General features: G+C 48.9%; 1 protein-coding gene across 3 annotated transcripts in view; it reads right to left on the bottom strand.

Moving 5' to 3' along the window:
- Nucleotides 1-17,521, bottom strand: part of DMTF1 (cyclin D binding myb like transcription factor 1) — a 517,741-nt gene that overhangs the window by 470,316 nt on the left and 29,904 nt on the right. The window lies entirely within an intron of this gene.

The raw sequence follows: 17,521 nt of genomic DNA, 5'->3' as shown, positions 1-17,521 counted from the left end.
TCACTAATCTTTGTAAATAACTTTTCATAGATTTTCATGAAAACTACATAGACCAAATGATGCATCAAACATTCGTTTTGGATATCATAAAACAATGCATGTAGCATTATTGCTTTCTTGTTCAATAGGACCTTTAGTGCACCATAGATACATGACAATTCTGATTTGAACTGAATTCTTCTACAGCAAACTATCAAAAACTAAAAGGCTTTTTGTGTATCTTAATTAAAACATTGAAATTTGTAAAAAAAAAAAAGCATTGCCAGACAAAGCTAAGAGCATCTGGATTCTGTCATATCTTCTACTCACGTCCAGTGTCTGCAGTTATTTTACTCAGTTGCCTGCCTCTAACTGTCACTTCTCACTCTGGTCAGAAGTAAACTCTACAGTGACTCAATCACAAAAGGCTCCCACCTCTCGAATACTAAATAGACTCTTTCACTCAGCTGCCGGCGCTTATTAATTTATACTCCCTTACATAACCAATTCAGTGGCGTAACAAAAGTGGAGGGTGCCCCCCTGCAAGGTACATGGAGTGGCCACCGCTCTGGATTTAATCCGGAGCTCTCAGGCCTGAGTACTATGCTGAGGAGGGGGGGGGGGGGCCTGCAGCTCGGGACCACTGGGGCTGCGGGGGCCTGTATTACGCCACTGAACCAATTAAACAAGTCAATTACTCTGCGCCCCTGTACACCCTAAGCGATTGAACACATTTATTTAATACTTATGTTGAGTCTATATGTCATCGCATTACTGTAATTGACAATCTGAACAAGCTGTATTTTTTAGCAACTTGGGGAATGTACACGCATGGCAGTTTCAATTTCATTAACTTTGTAAACACAGCCTAAGCGTGCTACACAGACCATGAACACGACTACACAGATTCTCTGCTATCTAAACACACTTAACCCCCAAAATCCACACAAAAGTTGATGCAACCCCAAGGTCGCTATTGTTAATGTTAATTGTGACTTATAAAGCGCTTAATACCGGCAGGACTCCAAGCGCTGTGAGAATAAAGCTACAGTGCCCCCAGGTGAATATGGCTCCTGACTGAGTGGAATTAAGCCCAGGCTTCAATGAAGAAGAGGGTCTTCAGGTTCTTCCTAAATGGTAGGAGGGCCTTCTCGGATGGAAGATGGAATGGAAGCCTATTCCATAATTGTGGGATGAAAACGGAGAAGGATCGCCCTCCTTTTTTCGTAAGGCTAAACCGTGGGCAGGATAGTTGGTTTCCCGCAGAGGATCTTAGAGAGCGGCTTGGGACATATTTCATAAGGCGCTCTTTGATGTAACTTGGGGCTTCACCATGTAGGGCCTTATGGGCGATACAGAGTCCCCTGAATTTGGTCCCTTGCTGGATAGGAAGCCAATGAAGTTTCTGCAGTGGGGGAGCAGTCCTTGTATATCTGGGTAGTTTAAAAATCAACCTGGCCGCCTCATTCATTACCACCTGAAGTTTGCTTAGCAAATTATCCGGTAGCAAATTTTCATAGACACAACCCTCCATACACCAGCTACAGCAAGAGGATCAAAAAAACAACCCCACAACAAGTCGCTCAGACTCAAAGACCAACAAGGACAGATCCTGATACACATGTAGGAGGCTGGCTCTGTATATACTATACCAAAATGAGTATAGTGCGCACAGAGTCCAGTTGTAATACAGTTTGGATTGTAATTGTAAATGCACTTTGTTTTGACTTACAGCATTGTTTCTGAGAAATGCAATACTTTGTAAATACAGTACATATACTTTGTATAGGATTTTCAATAACATTACTGGTAAGTTACTTTCGGGATTACTTGGGTGCAGAGTGCTGAGGCCCAATGTTATCCAATGAGGGATAGGGAGCCTCCGGTTGGTGGCTGCTGACGGGCAGGCCACTTGGCTGTGGGAACAAAGCTCCTGGACTTTAGCTCAGGGCAAATGGCTAAACAAAGTTGCACCAAAGGTGCACCCTGAGCAGCACTAGGGCGGTCGGGTGCAGGGTGCTGATTCGATGTTGGGCACCCTGTTGTTTGCAATAGGGAACCTCCGGTTTGCAAAGGCACTGCAGGCTTGGGGACGAAGTCTTTTGTGTGCAACCACTACTTCGAGAGGTAAGTTGGGGGTTGGTTAGGCACCGTCGGTTGGGCCACCTAAGGCCGCGGGGTGTTGGATGCAGGTGTGCCTTTTAGGGTCAGATCTTCTTACCAGCTCGTGGTTGCGGTTGGCGGGGTCCTTCTGGAGTTAGGCTGCAGGTGTCAGCTGGAGGTTCGAGGCAGGTCAGGGGCCGCCAGATCTCGGTTCAGGATCGCCGGGGCGACCTCCTTGTGGTGTTTAATTAACTGGAGCTGGAGACTTGGATAGCGGGTGCAGAGTGGTGTGGATTCGTGGTGTCCGGCCGGAGCCAGAGGTTGGAGATGAACAAATCTGGTGTTCACGGGAGACAGTCTTTGTGGTTGAAGGCAGGCAGGTCCTCTGGGGTGTTTGAGGTTGCTGGCATGCAGCAAGTGGCCTGTGGAAACCCACAAAGGCGGCAAGCCTTTGAAGCCTCCCCTTCGTGAACCCTGCCCATCCTGGGGGAGAAGGCTTGGCACCTTGTCTCAGTATGTGCATTGTTTCAGGTCCCAAAGAGCAGCAGGCTCTCGACCCAGGAGTCCAAAAACATGTCTTGTGGTGGCAGCTGAAAGCAGCCACTTAGTCTCGACACTAGTGTTAAGTCGTTTTTCAGAGGGCATCTCTGTGGCATTAGTGTGGGTTTAATGTGCAGAGATGTTGGATACCAAACTTCGAAGTTTTCAGTGTAGCCATTATGGTGCTGTGGAGTTCAGAATGACAAACTCCCGGCACCATATACTCTTAATGGCAGCACTGCACTTAAAATGCCTAAGAATGGACTTAAGACACTGTAGGGGAACAGGGCTCATGCACCTGTACCCTCACCACTGTTATAGTGCACCCAGCTATCGGGATGCCTGATTTATGCCAGGGCAGTGGGTTGTAGGCATGGTACACAGGGATGTGGGCCATGTCGACTCTTCACTTTGTTCTGTACCAAAACACAGAGCCTTGAAATGCAGTGTGCGAGTGTTAAGGTACAGGACTTATACGGGTGGCACACTAAGTGCTGCAGCCCTTAGAGGCCTTCTCTGGTCACAGTGCCCTGGGTATCTGTCATACCATTTACCAGGGGCTGGCCTGTGGACAGAGATGCCAATTGGGTTTAGGCTTCAATGCACTTTTTAGGGAAAGAACATAGGCCCTGGGTACCTGGTTAGCAGGAGCCCAGTTCAAACTCAGTCAAAGCACATCAGCAATTCAGCAAAAAGTGGGGGCAACCATGCAGAAAGAGTGCACTTTCTCACATGTATTTCTGTGTTTCTTTTTTAAAGCATTTATACCTTATTATGCTTTATAGTGCTAAGCATCAAACATATAAGCAGCTCACAGTAAGAAGAGGATATCTTCTGCATAGATATACTGGGTATGTGTAAGGACTACCATTGCATCAGCCTTTTGAACTAAGTAAAGTAACCAAATTTTCACCATAGTCACCATGCAAGTCGATTACATTGACAGCAAAAGAAACCCACTCAACTCCCTCACTTTCTAACATCACTTGCATGGGCAGTTTCTGTTAGACATCAAACATATCTAAAAGCTCACACTCATAAGACTATAGAGAATACATGTGTGAACCCCCTTTCTCCATCTTTAAGCCTAAGGGAAGCAAAATACATATTTCATACTTCATACTTTAGGATATATTAAGGTTTTGCTGAGTTTTTCGTGGTCTAGTACTGATCAAATGAAGGGTGCCTGTGAAAACCACTTTCCCACTGCCCAATCTAGAGAAGTCTTAGGGAATTAATACATGTCCTCCACGGCAGCACTTTCATGGAAACAGAAGAAAAAGGTCATCCTCTGGCTACTGTAACTGAAATAACTCACCTGCTGGGATGTACGTTGTTACAATGTATGCTTTTAGCACACATGTTGTAACAACGCGGTTTTTAGAACGCATTCTTTTACAACGCATAACAGAAAGGGGTGTTGGATAGTGAATATTTTAATTTACTATTCCAACACCAGTCCCCGTTGACACTAGGGAAGGTGTTGGATAGTAAATTAAAAGTATTCCCTATCCTTGAGCGCCCCCCAGAGTCATGCGTTGTAATAGAATGAGATTTAAAGACCGCGTTGTAATAGCACTGCGTGCTAAAAGTTGCGTCGTAAACGACGTTCCCCCACCTGCTGTGAGGTCTATTTGCGAGATAACCAGAAAGTTTTTTAAATGTACCTTCTTTAAAACTGAAAGACAAGCAGTCAGCTAGAATAGTGTGAGCTTAGAAGATTCCCTTTGAATGTGATCATAAATCTACCGAGGGACAGTGAATTATTTTTCACTCGTATATGAAATCATGATATAAGGAGGAGCTGAACAAGTGGTTTAAGTAGTTTCCCTTATGAATATTTGGCATTAACTCTAAAGTGCAAGATTACCCAGGAAACACAGTTAGAAATATCCATCTTTGCAAATCCCGCAATGGCAAACTGTCAAAGTCTATCTGGTCGAAGGATGAAGAGATACAGCTACAGCAGTGAAGCTATGTACCTGGATTATAAATGTCATGTGCTTGCAGTCAGAGTTTTGAAAAGATGTTGTTTTTTTTTTTTTAACTCTTTATTCAAGACCGATCAAAGCAATGTATACCATTTACAAAATAACGTAAGCATCAATCAGTTCGGTTTTACATTTTCTCCCCAAACTTGTAAGAATAGCAGCTGTTCTGGTTGACAATAATGTACCCTTACATCTCCACCCGTGGGGGGAATCAACAATATCTCTGCAGTCGCGCCATATAATACAACAAAATCAGACATTTCCCCTCTCCCACCCACCCTCAACATCCCACCCCTGGTCCCTCCCGTCTCCTGGTCTCAATAGAAATTCTCCGTGTGCTGTCTCCCAGCTGGTATTATAAAGACAAATACTGTTGTGTAATCAAGTCAAGGTGTGAGTTCAGTGTTCTGGGCCCCCGTGCTATTCAACTATGGTGTCACTCCCTCTGTCTAGGTCTTACCCTTGATTATCCTGCGATGGCACCAGGTCCACCCCTTCCAGGGCCATCATCATAACCTCCCACTCCTGCGCTCGAGGGTACTTCCTCTGACCTTTCTCCTCTTCCCTTCTCAGCGTCGCTCCCTCTGCTCTACCCCACTTTACCAGTTCCGTCTGCCATACAGCAGTCCCAGGTAGTCTGGGGGACTTCCACCTCATTGTCAGAGCCCTGACTGCTAACAAAAGGCCTAGATCCAAGAGTCTCAGTTTAGCCTTGAGCACCTTGGACCTTTTACGGAGCCCTACCAGGCAGTAAAGTATCTCTTCGGGCACAGGTTGGTTAGTTGTATTTCCCAGTACCTAGCATACCTCCGCCAAATACCCTCGCAGACGTGGACAGGAGCTGAGCGTGTGCAGGAACCCAGCCTCCTCTGCTCCACAACGGGGACAGCAATGGGGGGAGTCCGGGAACATTCTGTGTAATCTCTGAGGGGTCAGGTACGCCCTATGTAGTACCATTGTTTGTATAAATCTAAATTTCACATTCCGCGATACCCTCCTAGGATGCTCCCTAATAATCTGCCATGCCTTATCCCTGAGTATTATGTCTGCATCCTGAGCCCAAGTATCCCGAAGCACATCCAGTGGGATCGCTGCGTGTACCCCGACCCCCGTATACAACCAGCGCACTAGGTGACTCCCTGCCCCCATATAATAAAACAAGTAGACCAGTTCATGTTGCGCAGGTTGGGTTCGCTGTGGTGCCCAGGTGTTTCGAATATAGTGCGAGACCGTGGCATGTAGTAAATACAACCTAGGGGGAGCGCCTGTAATTTGTATAAAGGACTCAAGATCTAGCAGGTTATCATCACCAAAAAAGACTCCCACCTCCCCTACCCCCGCCTCCGTCCAGGGGCGCAGCACGTCTCGTGTTAGTCTGCCCTGATGCGTCGGGATACCCAATAAGGGAATGTTCACCGCATATGGCCTTACCGAAGAGGTGTAGGCGCTCGTATCCAGCATAATAAGGCTGTGCGCATGAGCGGGTGACAATCCGGAGGGAGCCGCCTCCGTGGTTGCAACAGGGAGTGCAGCTCGCCCCGTTCCAGTCGCTCAGGTGTGTTTTTTTTTAAAAATATTTTTATTTCTGCATAAATTCCATAATCATACAATCCTTATCACTTCGTACCATGAGTAATGCTTATACTTTATATTTGTATACATTGGATATGCATTCACATTGCAGACTTCCTTTTTTTTCTTAGATGAAGTCTCCCTTATTTGAAACTCCCCCCACCCTCAATTCCCCGCGCACTTAAAGTAAAAAATCTGTGTTACTTTTGTCAATGAAGCACATTCGGTCGTGCGGTATTCGTTTAACTTCCCATGAACACCTCCTTTCAACAAAAATGCATTTTCTACATTCGAACAGTCTCTGCATTCCTATGGTTATGCCCGGGGTATCTTGAGAAATATGGGATTGATGGGGTGAATTAGTCGTATCGAAAATATCTCTAGAGGCCTGTCCTCCCACTCTCATGAGCCTATCCCCGATCTGATCCCTCTTGCATTTCAAAATATATTAGCATTCCATTCCATTCCAAGGAGATATGTGTCTTTCGGAGGCCTCTACGTTCTTCCCGCTGTAATTCTACTCCTTCTGCTCTTCCCCATGGTAAAACCTCTTTATTCCAGTCCTCTATGTCTGGAGGCTTAGCTGATTTCCATCTCATCGCTATCGACCGTTTCGCTAGGAGCAGAGCCATATCCACAAAGCGTGTGGCGGTACTCTTCCTCTTTTCCGTGTGCCCTAATCCCAATATACTGTATAACGGTGTTGCATAGGGTCTGCCAGGTGCAATCCCTGCCAACATCTTGTGTATAGTTTCCCAGTAATAGCCTAACTTTGGGCAGTCCCAGAACATATGTAGTAGCCCTGCATCGTCTGCCTGGCACCTGGGGCATGTACCCGCCGCCTGTGGGAACATGGCGTGCAGTCAGTGAGGAGTGAGATACGCTCTATGTACTACCATTAGTTGAATAAATTTAAATTTAGGATTGCGGGAGACCTTTTTAGGGAACTTCAGGATCTTCTCCCATTCCTTGTCTCTAAGTACCCGACCTATGTCTCCCTCCCAGCGTTCCCGGGTTGGTTGTAGCGAGAGCGCCCTGTTAGTTCTAATGCCATTTGTCAGCCATTTTGTTAGGTGGCTGCCCGTCCCCATTAGGTGTTGCAATGTGAGTAGCGAATTCATGGGTGGTTCTACTCTGGTTTGCGCCCATGTCGTAGTTATGTAGTGTTTGACTCGTGCGTGTAGTACAAATAATGCTTCTGGGGTCTGATTCGAGCGTGCAAAGTCTGCATGTGTCATGATATTACCCTCCGCAAAGAAGTCCCCTATCTGCAGCACACCTGCGTCATGCCAGGGCCTCAGTTCCCTGACTGTCAGCGTACCTGTCCCCTCAGTTCCCTGACTGTCAGCGTACCTGTCCCCAGGGGGAGTCCCAATAAAGGTATAGTGGGTGCATACGAGGACAGCGCATTAGTGTATTTGACCGCTTTCCTCCAGTAGCTGATTGAGAGTCTGAGTAGGTGTGGCGCAGAGCTGGGCACATCTACATTTGGCAGTAGCAATCGATGTATTGTACCCCTATTCCTATCCGTCTCCGTCATGTTCAACTCATGCAGGTTACGACCCGCTAGCCAGTAAGCCAGCCATTGGAGTTGGCAAGCATATCCATATGCAATCATATCCGGTACTCCGATACCGCCCCTGTCCGTTGGTAGTTGTAGTTTGGCAAGGCTAATACGCCTCCTACCCGATCCCCATACCAGCTCCGTTAGTAACGCATTTAGTGATTTAAAAAAGCTCAACAGGATCAGTAGCGACAGATTCGTAAAAAAAAGTATATCATTCTGACAGCACTACCATCTTGGAGATCGCTACCTTCCCTGCTACAGATAGTGGCAGTGTGTTCCAGAATTGTATTTGTGTCCGAAGTGTATTTATCGCTTTGCCCAGATTATCGTCCAGTAGGTCTCGGGCTTCACGATATACCTGGATCCCTAAATACTTGAATGTCGTGGGTGCCATCTGGAATCTGTGCGGCGGGAAGTGGATGTGAGCGTCCCCTGGCACATCAGCGAAATAGTAGACGTACGATTTGGAATCATTGATCGTAAGTCCCGATATCACTCGGAAATCTTGGAATATCTCCAGCAGTGGCTCCAGTCAGCCCTTCATGTCATTAATGTATAGTATTATGTCATCAGTGTAGGCCGATATTATGTGTGGTGCTGAATGTCTCATTATTCCTTTCGTGATCGCGACGTTCCGTACTTTAAGTAATAAAGGTGCTAGGATGAACAACAAGGGCGACAATGGGCAGCCCTGCTGTGTACCCTTAGCTATTGTAAATTGTCCGGATATACATTTATTAGTACGGACACGCGCCTTGGGGTTCATATATAGTAGGCGTACCCATGCTATATACTCAGGCAGTATGCCGAATTTGTTCAACGCCGCAAACATATAATCCCATCTCAGGGATTCAAAGGCCTGCTTTAGGTCTAATGATATACAGCCCTCAGTACCGGTCTTCGCATCGTCGTGTAGCATTAACTGGCTCAGTCGTCTGAGGTTCAGTGCGTGCTACGTCCTGGCACGAAACCACAGTGGTCTGAGTGTATAAGCTTCGGAATATATTGTGATAGGCGTGTTGCTAATATTTTGCTAAGGATCTTGTAGTCCGTGTTTAATAAGGACAAAGGTCTGTAGTTCTACATCTGTAATGCATTCCTGCCGGGTTTCAGGAGGGATACTATCCGTGCCTGCAGTGTCGTGGGGGGTAGCGTACTTGATTTCAGTGATTCCCCATATAGGGCGTGGAGGCGTGGGGCTAGTATGTTAACATATGTCACATAGAACTCGGCCGGGAGGCCATCTGACCCAGGGGATTGGTTTCGTGGTAATGCTTTAATAGCTTGTCTAATCTCTGCAATCGATATGGGTGTCGCTAGGTCGACACGCTGTGCGGCAGAGAGCTGTGGGATATGGACGTCTGCTAGAAAATCCTCTAGGTTTGTGTCAGATAGTGGCGCGTGTGGACCATAAAGTGCAGTGCAGTAATCTTGAAATGTGGTGTTTATGTCTAGCTGTGTCCGTATTGCCCTTCCCTGTGGGTCTTGTATTTCTACTATGGGGGTATCCACTGGAGCGTTCCGCACTAAACGTGCCAATAACGGACCCGATCTGTCAGCCTGAGCATGTTGTCTGCATGTGTATTCTTTGTAGTCAATTACTCTAAGTTCCTCTAATAATTCTGCATGTTGGATATGTGCCTCCTGGAGTTGTGTGAGGTTGTTGGTCTTGCCCGCGGTCTCACTTTCGAGCATTGCTAGCTTTCCCCCCACCTCTGTGAGTTTCTCTACTACTGAACGCTTAATGCCCACCTTCGTACCCATCGCCACTCCACGTATAGTCACCTTAAAGGCGTCCCACTCTATTTTCCTGGAATTAGCTGTGTTCGTGTTTTCAGCAATAAACTTTGTAATTGCGTCTAACAGTGTAGAACTGAATACTGTGTCCTCCAGCAGCCCCGGCGGCAAGCGCCATGTTGGTATCGGGGTTGGAATCCTACCCCACTGCATTGTTAGTTCCACTGGGTTGTGGTCTGACAAAGTCTTTCCCATGTGCTCGGTCGATACAAAGGACCCCATTAGTGTACTGGAGCAGAAGATGCGGTCTATTCTAGTGTGCAGCTTGTGGGGAGGGGAGTAGAATGTGTATTCCCTGTGGGTATCATGCTTAATTCTCCACACATCCACCATGCCCAGCCGGTCGCCCAGTGCGCTAGGGCTTCTGCTTGTCTCCGGCTAACTGCTGCATGCAGGGTGGGGGTGTGATCTGTCTAGGGTAAGGTCCAGGACCGCATTACAGTCCCCGCCTATTATCCAGTCATGCTCCGACCATTCCGACAGCACCCCACTAATAGTGGTCAGGAACTTAGATTGTTCCATGTTAGGTGCGTATATACAGCCTAAAACTATTATAATGCCATCTAGCACCCCTCTTACAAACACATATCTCCCTTCTTTATCCACCCGTTGCTCCATCTTTTAAAAGGGGACAGAGTTCCTGATCCAGATGGCCGCCCCACGGGAGAATGCGGAGTATTCGGTAGCGTATAATTGGCCCTTCCATTTCTTAATCAATTTGTCGCCCTCTGATCTATTTAAGTGGGTCTCTTGTAGGTATGCTATATTCACTTGCCTTCTGTTCAATTGCGCCAGCATTCTATGTCTCTTATGTATCGATCCCATACCCCTCACATTCCAGCTGCAGAACTTATATGTGGTAGGAGTCGTCATGGCCATGAGTGCCCACGTCGTGAGAAAGTATTAGTGCCACCAAAGTGCGCTTCATTGTGATGTGTTTTGTAAGTGCTTCCCTCACGTGTAACCTCCCAACCTTAGGGTCCCCACCCAAAAACCGCTGGGGACCAAACATTAATACCCAACGTGGGTGATAGTAGAACTCAATTGTGCCTTGGTCTGGGGGGTGCACCCAGTCAAACACTCTTCACCGTTTTATTCCAATGCCACTACATACCACCCTTGCGTTAGCATGTACCCTGGTCCACTGTTCCCCCATCAATGTTCTGAGCATCTGCATATATACATTACCACTCGACATCTTCGTTACTGGGCATCAAAAGTCATTCACCATTTGGGCTGTGATGCTCGGAAACAATTGTGAACTAGTGTCAGAGTCCGTTTCTGCCGTGTGTGAACTGTCCTGGCTGTCCGTTCCTGTTCCAACTCGGGCCTCGTGTGCTGCCAGCGCATTTGTCGTCAGTAGTGCCGCTTCCTCCCCTCCATTTTCCCCTGATGCAGTGCCCCGCAGTTCTTGTTGCGGTACTGGGTCACCAGCTGGGTATCCCCCTTTCGCCGTCTCCGTATCGTCCTGAGATGGGTTTGGTGTGAGTGCCACCTCCATCCACTCAGCCGCCTCCTCCGGGGGATTTCAAAGAAATATGTCTTATGTCCATGTATAATCTTAAGGCGTGCTGGGAAGAGGAGTGCGTATTTCAGGTTGCGATCCCGCAATGTACGTTTTACCCCTAGAAAGGTCGATCTGGCTTTCTGTAATGCTGGGGTGAAGTCCGGGTATATCGACACTGTCCTGTTTTCGTATTTCTCCGGGGCATTTTCCCTAGCCGCCTTTAGTATTGTGTCCCTATCCTTATAGTGCAGCAGGTGTGCTTTCAGAGGTCTCGGAGGCGCCCCTGGTTTGGGCGGCCTTGGGGGCACTATGTGCGTGTTCCACACTGTACATCGGGGTAAGCTCTGCCGGGGTCGCCAGCTTCCCATATCTAGTCTTCTACAAACTGCGTGGGGTTCGCCCCCTCACTGCGCTCCGGAATGCCTAGGATACGTATATTGTTTCGGTGCAAGTGCCCTTCCGCGTCATCCACTCTATCCCGCAATCCCTTGAGCTGACGTTCCAACTCCTCTAGTCTCACGGAGTGTTCCGTTTGTTGAGGAATCAGGTCGTCTAAGGCGAGTTTGTGTTCAGTCACTTTCTCCGCTAGTTTTTTGTGGTCGGCCTTCAGGAGTGTCAATCCCGTGGACATTGCGTCCATTGCGCGTTTCCAGCGCTTCCCTCGAGGCCCTGATTTCTGTCAGGATCAAGTCCAGCTTGGCCTCTTGTGAGTCCATGCCCGTTGGCGGGATGATGTCATCGTTAGAGGAGGCCAGAGGGTCCTCAGAGCCAGTGGATGATAGCATGTTGTTCGCCGTTGGGACCGGCTGTTTAAGACTTTTGCGCACCATGCCTTAATCCGCTCCCGGGAATCAAGTCGTCCCTGTTGCGGTGCAAGTGTTTCCCCTTCTCTCGGGCCCTTCTGACAACCCCTGTGTATTCGGGCTCAGGGTCTCTGACCGTTATCCCAATCCAATAGATCCAATCGGCACCTCGCAGAACGCAGACGGCACTCACCCAGTTGCACTGTTCAGCGTGTTCCCCAATGCGCAGTGATAGACTGTTTGCTTCCTCGGCCTCAACGCCCACGAGTAGGGATTGTCTGTGCTCAGTCTTATGTTCCTCCGGGGCCCGTGTGGCTCTCCCAGGCCAGCTTACTCCCCGGAGCCATGTGCCAACGTGCTTAATCCCCTCGCCGCCCCGGGAACAATTTTCGGCCTGGTGCAGGGTTGATGGGCGCCCCTCTGGTCTCACAGTCGGACCCTATCGGCGGATAGTTCGTGTGTTGCTCTCCGCTACAGTCGTCTTTGCGGAACACCCTATTTGCAGCCGGTCCCAGCCTGCATGGCTTCGTTGGCAGTTCTTCATGATCCACGGGTGCCCTGCATGTCTTGGTCTAGGTGCCGCTGAATTCCGGCCAGTTGTAATGAATGCTCCGAGCTGGCCCTCCGCTCAGTGCCCCCTCGCCACTCCTGTGTTTTGCGTGCAAAATGGCGGCCGTGCGTACTCACTAGGATCTCGCTGTCGGACGTCCCCGTGTGTCCCCTCCGAGCAGGTAACGGTTTCAGTTCTCAATGGAGCGGTACGGGGCCCCCGCCCGTCCGACCCGGTGTCCCGTATCGGGCTCCCGCACAGTCCACCCCACTCTGCCGTCGGCTGCAGTGGTCCCGTCTCACCTCCACACGTCCGGTCCCAGTCCGCACCTCTCGGGCGTGTCTTGCTCCCACCATATCCCGCTGTGTGTCCGGACGCGTAGGGTCCGTTCGCCTGCCCCCGCTTCTCTGCTGCGGTTCGCAGTTCGCCTGTGTCCGGGGATCCCGAACACCGGATCTCAGTAGCGGATGTCTTGCGGCTCCTCCTCTTACTGTGGGCAGTGGCTTTCTCTCCATGCGTAGGCCTCTCGAGCGCGAAGAGCCTGTCTCGGTGATCCACAGCCTCGTCAGCCTTTTAAACCAGTCACCCCCTTCCTTAATACGGCTCTCTAGTAGTGGACTGAGGCGGGGGACCTTTAGTGCCAGGAATTTCAGGATAATTAGCTTATTTTTAGGCAGTTAGACGGAGCGAGCCCAGCTCACGTCTACCATGCTTGGCTGGTAGCCACCCCCCCCCCCCTTCCAGTCGCTCAGGTGTGTAATCAATCTCATGGAGGTTCCTACCGGCTATCCAATGTGAGAGCCACTGAAGTTGACTGGCATAATAATAGCCCCGAAAATCTGGGACCCCCCCCCCCTCTCCGACCATTACCCCAGATCAGAGTAGTTGGGTGTTCGATCTGGGGGTCTCTAGTTGGCAATGGTTATCACCTTTGTCCAAATAGGGACCCTTACTTCTAAGTCAGGACAAGGGGATTACTCTCTTTAATAACTCCTGCTCACCCCCTTGGTAGCTTGGCACGAGCAGACAGGCTTATCTCAGAGGCAGTGTGTTTAGCATTTGTGAATATACACAGTAATACAGTGATAACACTACAGATAGACACAACACAGGTTTTTATAAAAATAAGTATTCTTTATATAGACTTAAACACAAGACCACAAACGACAAAAATCCACACTACTATACTAAAAGGTTACTTAAAAGATGATAAAAGTCTCTTAATACAAGTTGATGGTAAATTCGACAAAGTTCTCAAAGTTCTTGGATGCGGCACGCAAAATAAACAAAAAGGCTCGCAGAAGGGGAGATGCGTCGGTTCCGTGACCCGGGGGAACGGTTGCGTCCTTCCTCAATGCTTGCGCAGAGTAGGGGACTCGTCGTGAGTCTTACCGGTGCGGAGGTGATGCGTAGATTCTCGACCTGTTGCGGTGCGCAAGATGGCGCCCTGATGCGATGCCAATGCGATAATCCAGTTGCGATGCGAGAAGATGGCGCCCTTGATGTGGTGATGCGATGACGATGCGATGACCCCCTGGCAGCCTTGCAACGACTCTGTACTTTGGAGCAGCGACAGGCCCTGCGATGCGCTTCTCCGGTGATGCGATGACAGCTCTCTCGATGCGTCACGCTTCTCCGGAGATGCGACAGCAGACAGCTTCGATGAACACACGCTTCCAGGGAGATGCGACGAACTCTCGCTTCTCCGGCGTTGCGATGATTTCAGCTGCAGCGGCGACACGCTTCTTCTCGATGCGTCACGCTTCCAGCTCTCAGCGGCACGCAAGTGACTGGAGTCAGAATTCCCAGCAAGGAAATTCAGGAGGGATCTGGAGATGAAGTCTTTTGGCCCTGAGACCTCAGCAGGAGGCAAGCACAGTTCAAGCCCTTGGAGAATATTCTGTAGATGAAAGTCCTTACAAAGTTCCTTCTCCTTTCCCTTGGCAATGAAGCAACCACTGCAGGCCAACCCAGCAAACAGCACACTGGCAGAGGGGCAGTCCAAACTCCTGCAGCTTCCTTGGTTCTTCTCCTTGACAGAAAGGTTTCTTGTTCCAGAAGTGATCTAAAGTCTGTGGGACTGGGTTCCAATATTTATACCAAAAGATCCTTTGTTCTCTGAAGGCAGAGAGGCCTCTGCCTAGTTTAAACCAGTTCCTGAGCACTGTGTTTAAATGACTCTTCTCTTCCTTTCACTGTGCAGGGCAGAAACATCAGACGCCCCACAGGAGGTGGAGCCAGCACAGGGGAGGTATGATTGAAGCTCTGGAGTACTCTGTTGAAAGGATTCTCCTTCTCCTTTCACTGTGCAGGGCAGAGACATCAGACAAGCCACAGGGGGTGGAGCCAGCATTGTGAAGGGAAGGCCTAGCCCTATTCAGGTCCCAGGTGCACTCTCCCCCTCCCATCTGGATGTAAATCTCCCTAATCACCACTGGGCTGTCCCAGACTGTCTCCTGGAATTTCCCCAGCCCTGTCACACACAAACCCAGACAAGGAATACACAAGTCAGCAGAGGCGGGCTCAAATGGTTAGGCAAGCAAATACCTACTTTCTAAAAGTGGTATTTGCAAACACAGAATATTAAAATAAACTTTACTAAAAGATGTACTTTATTATTCTGAGTTCAGGCATACTAAACTCGAATTTCTACCATGTTCCCTGAGTCAGTTAGGATTGTAGGGATGTAACAATCTTCCCTGCCCATTCTAGTCTATGAGAACAGGTAGCCTTCAATAGTGAAAAACTAAAATGGCTGTAATTCACTACTAGAACATGCTACACACATCAGAGCATGTCCTACCTTATACTTACAATGCACCCTGCCCTTGGGCCTACCATAGGGGTGTCTAATATGAAGCAAAGGGAAGGTTTAGGGACTGGCAAGTGGGTGCACTTGGCCAAGTCGACATGGTAGTCACAGACTACACAAAGGCCTTGCAATGGCAGGCCTGAGACACACTTTATAAGCTGCTTCTGTGGGTGGCACAACCAGTGCTGCAAGCCCACCAGCAGCATTTGCTCTACAAGCCCTGGGCACACATGGTGCACTGTAATAGGGGCTGACAGTAGATCAAATAAGCCAATCATGGAATCCAATCAGTATATCATTTTAACATAGGGAGCACTTGCACTGTGGCACTGATTAGCAGTGGCACAGTGACCAAAACATACAACCAGCAAACGTATGTCAAAACAGAGGAGGCAATCCGTCAAAAAATGGAAGGGAGACTCACGCCTATAATGTCAGGTCTAACATTAGGATAGTGTTGAATGTGGTAAACACTTGTTGGGGGACGGACACAGGTAAATTTACAAAATAGTACAAGAGGCGGGGGAGCATAACCATCTTAGAGATTGTGACGCGGCCCATGACGGATAGGGGCAAGGAGACCCAAAAACCCACACTGCCCCGGAGCCGGGTAATGGCCCGTTTGATATTACCATCAATTTGGTCGTCTGGTGATCTATATACCTGGATTCCCAGATATTTGAACGTGGTCTATGTGACCGGCATCTCATGCCTTCCAAAGCGGAGGGAGGCTATGGCCTTACTCAGAATCTTGTACTCCGTAGCGAGCATCGTCAAGGGCCTAGAATTATCCATGTCCAAGATATCCCTTCCGGGCTTGGGTATTGATATAACCAGAGCTTGCATCGTCGTCACAGGTAGATGGCCCTCCGCAAACGCTGTCCCGAACACCTTTTCCAGGACAGGTGCCAGGGTATCTAGGTATGTCGCATGGAACTCCACCGGGAGTCCGTCTATACCCGGAGTCTTATTACGCTTAAGGGATCCAACTGCAACCCTTTTTTTTTTAAGTTGCGTAATGGGCCCGTCCAGTTCCCGCTGCATGTCTTCCGACAGGGCCGGGAATGGGAGATCCTGCAGGAGCGCAGACACGCGCTCCGGGTCCTCCCAGTCGAAAGGGGCGTACAGCGCTCTTAAGTGATCGTGGAACGCTTGATTAATCTCAGACTGTGTACAAACCAGGTCGCCCGACACGGCACGTATCCGAGTTATCACCGGGGGGTCAGGTCGATCCCGTACTAAGCAGGCCAATAGTGTACCTGATCTATCAGCCTTGGCGTGCTGATGGCGTAAATATTCTTTATAATCAATGTTCTCAGCGTCTCCAGTACTTCCGCATGATCAATATTCCCTTTCTGCAGTTGCTCCTTCTTCTCAGGATGTACACTCGCCTCCCTTTCCAATGTCTTAAGGCGGCTCTCCACCACAGAGTCTACTGTGAATTTCCTGTCAATCTCCCACTAACTGGCCTATGGCAGCTCCCCGTACCACAACTTTCATGGCATCCCATACTACTAAATTAGAAGAGGCAGAGTCCCAGTTTTCCCTAAAGTAATTGGACAATGTGTCAGAAAGTGTCGCGCGAAAGGGGCCATCCTCCAGAAGGAGCGGATTAAGTCTCCAAGTAGGTACCGGGGTAGGCACCCTTCCCCATTGGAGGCTGAGCGACAGGGGTCTGTGATCAGAGAACGTTTTGGCTAGGTACTCAGGGCTGCCAATTCCAGAAATCAGTGACCGCAAGCACATAAATTGATCTATCCGAGTATGGAGGTTGTGCACAGGGGAGTAAAACGAGTATTCCTTATAATCTGGGTTCAAGGCACGCCATGCATCCATCAAGCCCCAACCCTCCGCCCAATTTAGAAATACTTCAGACAGTCGTGAAGCTCCAGTCATTTGGAGGGGGTGTGATCTGTCCAGATCCAAGCTCAAGACCATGTTCCAGTCTCCGCCCAGTACCCAGGGATATTCGCCCAGTCTGAAAGTGCCAAACTAACTGTGTATAGAAATTTATCCTGCTCAAAATTCGGGGCGTATATACTGCGGGGTACAATTAATTCGCCATCTAAGGTACCTTTCACTAGGATAAACCTGCCCTGCTCATCCGCTTTCCTTTCTATCTCCTCAAATGGCGTCCCGTGTCTGACCCAGATAGTCGCCCCCCTGGGGAAAGACGAATATGTCGTGGAGTAGATAGTACCCTTCCACTTTTTTCGCAGTTTCTGGGCTTCTGACACCGTAAGGTGGGACTCCTGGAGGAAAGCAACCTATGTGTGCTGTCTAAGCAGGAAGGAGTGGAT

This window comes from Lissotriton helveticus, chromosome 1_1, assembly GCF_964261635.1.
Source record: "Lissotriton helveticus chromosome 1_1, aLisHel1.1, whole genome shotgun sequence".
In the NCBI taxonomy this organism is placed as follows: Eukaryota; Metazoa; Chordata; class Amphibia; order Caudata; family Salamandridae; genus Lissotriton; species Lissotriton helveticus.
The sequence above is the reverse complement of the archived record's forward strand: the minus strand, read 5'-3'. Positions and strand labels throughout refer to the sequence as shown.